Below are 5,146 nucleotides of genomic sequence, written 5' to 3'. Positions count from 1 at the left end.
AAAAAAAAAAAAAAAAAAAAAAAAAAAAAAAAAAAAAAAAAAAAAAAAAAAAAGAGAGGTTTTTTCAGAGGAAAGGGGCAGCCCTTCCAAAGCTATCACTCTGGTCCTCTTCTTTGATATTGTCAGTCAGTTTCAGGCACAATCTTTCTTGATTTTACTTCTAACGTTGTTGTGTCTGTCAAAGCCACTGTCTTATTAGTGCATGCAACATGTATCTTTCTTGTGATGGTTATTGAGAGAAAAAGACGTTTGTGCTGTTTTCTTTTCATGTTTCCTTTACCACTAGCTTTATCCTTTGTTTTGTCCTGATTCTTTCTTATTGATTATTGTGTTTAGGTTGAAACGGTGGCACAATTTGGTGTAGTTTTTCTTCTTTTTGCACTGGGGTTGGAGTTTTCAACAACTAAGGTCAGTCTAATTTCCATTCAACGTCAATTATGAATGTTTATAAAATTATGATAGATTTCCTAAGCCTAATGCTATATTTTAGCTTCGAGTTGTTCGTGCAGTTGCAGTCCTTGGTGGCCTGCTCCAAATTATCCTATTTATGTGCCTCAGTGGGATCATAGCCTCGGTAATAACTAGTGCTTCTCTGTATGATTTTTCCGCTTGTTAACAGAAAATCTGGTGATCTTGTATTGTTAACTACCCTAAAGGCTGTTGAATTAATTATTTTGGATCCTTCTCTGTGGTTCTAACGCTTATCTACCACACTTTTGCATACGTCCTTTAACAATGAACTTTTATTTTATTGATAAATTTTTTATAACAGAGTTCCCTAAGACTCTTTTCTTTCACTTTAACTTCAGCAGCTGTGCTTTTTTTTGGCAGTCATGCGGTGGGAGTGCTTCTGAAGGAGTTTTTGTTGGAGCATTTCTATCAATGTCCTCAACGGCAGTGGTAGGATACTATATAACTTTTTTCACGGGCATGCTCTATGTCCTATGTTTTTGCGTATATGGTAAAATACTTATCATCTTGGTTACTAGGTGCTGAAATTTTTGATGGAAAAGAATTCGACAAATGCTCTTCATGGACAAGTCACGATCGGCACCCTTATCTTGCAGGTAATGTTTTTTGTTTTTCCCCCTCATTAAACCTTGACCTCACAGGGAACAAATTATTATGTAACTCATCAGTTTCATTGGCTTTGCAGGACTGTGCTGTTGGGTTACTTTTTGCTTTGCTTCCAGTGCTGGGTGGGAATTCTGGTATTCTTCAGGGAGTGATATCCATGAGTAAAGTGTAAGTATAAAGGAATTTGTTAAGGACATGAGCATACCTTTTACTCACTCAGTTAATTATTATTAATTTTTTGTATATCTCAAACTTTGGACGGATCTTATGTGCGAACAAGTTTTCCCACCTATTCCCTGATGTGTAAGTGCATAACACTTACTCCTCACCCTCCCTGCGGTATGCTAGAAGTAGAAGATTCTCTCCATCCTTTTGTTTTTAGCATTGCTGTGTGTTAGGCTTCCAATTAATATGATTTGTGTTGTAAAGAGATGGGCCAAGTGATGGGCCAGCTGTTTAGTCTAATTCATTATGTTTATGTTTTTATCGTTAGAATCCCAAACATGTTTTGCAATTGTTACCTATGTTAGACATCTTTGTAAGTTGAAACCTTAGGCTGTGTTACCTTGCAGTATTTATGATTCTTGACAATGGTGAGAATGTTTCAGAAGTATCTCTTCCCACAGTAATAAACCCTTTGCATAGCTTGACCTCAGCTTATGCTTGTAGCCTATTACACTGTTTTGGAACAGGAGTTCATAGGCAATTTTGCTTCTGAATGATAAGTAGAAGTAGAGGACCTTTTTCAACGGATTTGTTTGAAGTTACTTTGGAATCTTAAGTACTTAAAGAAAGTTATAGTTTTCCTTTGGCATCTTTTCCACAATGGCATTATCACTTAATGAAGATTGAACAAAGGGGAACCATAATTGCACTCTTCAACCTAATTGTTGCGCTCTTGCAGCCTCTTGGGGCTTAATCTTTGAGTCCACTTGATTCCCGAGCTTTGTTTGGCTTCCCAAACTCGGTGCAAGACTTGGTGCTCTATATTTGTGCTTTTAATTTCAAGTAGCAATTTAAATTCTTGAGCTAAATGTTATTAGTGGTATTCCTTTTAGAACATTGGTTAGAAACGAACCAGAGAGTTCTCTAAAATGTTTGTAGGGAGTAGGTAGGTTTTTTTTTTTTTTTTTGGTTGGGGTTCAAAGGATAAAGTTTAAGCTCCTTTGAGTTCCTCACGTGTGTGTTGTTCCTTCTTGTGAGATATTTGTTTATAATAAAAAGAAGGGTGAAAGTTGGTGTGTTTAGCCGGGTTGTATATTTACTTTCAGAACCATATGGAACTAGTTTTTTACACCTTTTTATAGACGGTTAGTTTTTTATACATATTTTACTTCACAATTCTTTATTATTAAGGAAGACTGAGTACTGGTTTTGTAATCACATGTAAATGACTAGAGAAATTATATTCTGAGTCCTATATTTATGAGGTTTTATATTTATCAACCAGGTTGGTGATCTTGGTTACTTTTTGGGTTGTTTTGTCAATTTTATCCCGTACATGTATTCCTTGGTTCTTAAAATTGATGATAAGTCTATCATCACAGGTATGCTTTTTTGCATCCAAATACTTATTCAACTGTTTTAACAATTGGGTAACTGTCAGAAGTTCAGATTCATTTTCTAAGTTAATTTTCTCTTCAGACCAACGAACTCTATCAATTAGCATCAGTGGCATTCTGCTTGCTTGTAGCGTGGGTTAGTATCTACTTTCCTTTTTCTGTGAGTTTAATTTTATGGTAGCGATGGACTTACGTTGAATGGTTTTTTTTTTTCCCTATCATTCAGGTTAGTTATGCATATTAGAAACTTAAGGATTAGTTTTCTGTGAACTTAAATTTGTGGGGCTGAATGAATAATACAATTTAATCAAGGCACGATTGTAGTCTTTTCTTTCTTGGGCTGTATCTCAGATAGTAATCTGCCGATTGCTAAGCGAACGGAGAACTTTAAATTTAATGGTTCTCTACTGCATGATCTTTATCCTAAGTATTAATTTTGATGCCTCAGTGGTGAATATGGTTGAGCTTGCAATGGAAAAATGTCCACATCCTCACGTCTATTTTTCCAATTGAATTTCCAGAATATCATATTAACATAATTGTTCTCAGTTGTAACTTATTTGCATTTTTTCTTCTTTTTTAAATATTACTCTTTGAAGCATGGATTCTTCGGTGGGGATACCATGTCTGTGTCTGATGAACTTGTTTAATTTTATTGGTTGCAATATGATTAATTGAAGTTACTTTATGGGCGTATTATCTGTTATTAACTGTTTTTACAATTTCAGTGTAGTGATAAGTTAGGGCTAAGTCTAGAATTGGGCTCCTTTGCTGCTGGAGTTATGATATCAACAACTGATCTTGCTCAACATACCTTCGAACAAGTAAGGCATTCCATGCTTTTTTTTCAAGAGGTGCATTTGACTTAATTGTAGTGTTACAAAAGCTTGTTAGTCTCATCTAATGTTGATGTTTATTGTTTTTATTTTTGAGTGGGGTTTCATATGCCATTAGTTTTCTTTTGTGTGGCCTTCAGAACGTGGTATCACATTTCCAATATCTGAAGACTGGTTATAATTAGGTTGAAAAGAATTTGGAAGGGCAAGTGTAGTTGAATTAGGGAAGAGATGGACTTTTACACTCTAATGCGGACTATATGCTGTGGAATTATGTTTGAAATGTCTGTTTTTCTGTATCTCAAGAATAGTATTGAATCCTTTTGAATGATTAAAAATTGATTGTCTACAGATAGAGCCTATAAGGAACTTCTTTGCGGCCCTTTTTCTTGCCAGCATTGGAATGCTGATCAACGTTCAGTTTTTGTGGAACCATGTTGATATATTGCTTGCAGCTGTTATACTAGTAATAATTGTAAAAACAATTGTAATTAGCACAGTGGTGAAGGGATTTGGGTACAACAACAGGACGTCACTTCTGGTAAGATTCTATTACTATATCCTAGGGATTTGTGCTTAGTTCATTATATGTTATAATTAGTGTTCTGGATTTTTGATTTGTGATGTGTAGGTTGGAATGTCTCTGGCTCAGATAGGGGAATTTGCTTTTGTTCTTCTCAGCCGTGCTTCTAATCTTCATCTAGTAGAGGTCAGTGCTGTTTTACCGCTTCTCAGGTCAAACATGAAACGAGAAGCATGTAAAAAAAACTCTCCTGTTAATCACAATGTGGCCCCATGATTGAGAATTTAGAAAGCATGGGTAGAAGAAAGTTGTCTTTGTGGTGCGGGTTTATAAGCAATATATATTTAACAAATTATTGGGACTTAAATTTACTTAAAAGTTCTCAATTTTTTTTTCTTCTTATTATTCAAATTTGACTCAAGTCCAAAATAATTTTTTTGTAGAACTGTTTTATTTTAATTTGACTAACTTCAGAATAAAATACATTTTATAGGTTATTTTAAACTGACTAATTTAAAAGTAAGATACTATATGTTTATGTTAGTTTAAACTAAATACCATACATATACTTTTTCTACTTAATGTCGCTGATTTGAGAATCAGATACTTTCTTTAATGTGTATAATTTTAACTTAAATATAATTTATGCATTATTTTACCATTTTTATTTTAACGAGTCCAAAATAAAATACTTTTTACTTTTATTACTTTTTTCTTCTTCTTGAGAAGATTTGTTTTTGTTACTTTGAATATGGCTTTCTGTTAATCAAATTTATGTTTTTTTTTTAAAATTTAATATGCTAACTTCAAATTAAATGCTCCAAAATTAACTACTCATCTTTAAATCACTCCTTTTTATTTTATTTTATTTTTATTTTTATTATAAGAAACAATTTGACTGATACATGAAATTACAAAAGTGGGGCCTATCCAAAGGAGTTTGAAGAAACTTCTCTAATTGGACAAAAGTGTAGAATAAGCGAATAACTAAGAAAAATGGAAATATTTAGACAATTTACTCCAAGAGATTGCAAGATTTTAAGATCACTTAAATTATTTATATATTTTTTTGAACTATTGTTATTTAATTGTTATTTAGACTGTTTTTTTTTTTTTTTTTTTTTTTTATAATAAGTTTTATTTTAAAA

The 5,146-nt window shown here is 33.0% G+C and overlaps 1 pseudogene; it reads left to right on the top strand.

Moving 5' to 3' along the window:
• LOC111454712 overlaps window positions 1–5,146 on the top strand; it is a 9,974-nt pseudogene that overhangs the window by 2,871 nt on the left and 1,957 nt on the right.

This window comes from Cucurbita moschata, unplaced genomic scaffold, assembly GCF_002738365.1.
Source record: "Cucurbita moschata cultivar Rifu unplaced genomic scaffold, Cmos_1.0 Cmo_Scf00016, whole genome shotgun sequence".
NCBI lineage: Eukaryota > Viridiplantae > Streptophyta > Magnoliopsida > Cucurbitales > Cucurbitaceae > Cucurbita > Cucurbita moschata.
The sequence above is the reverse complement of the archived record's forward strand: the minus strand, read 5'-3'. Positions and strand labels throughout refer to the sequence as shown.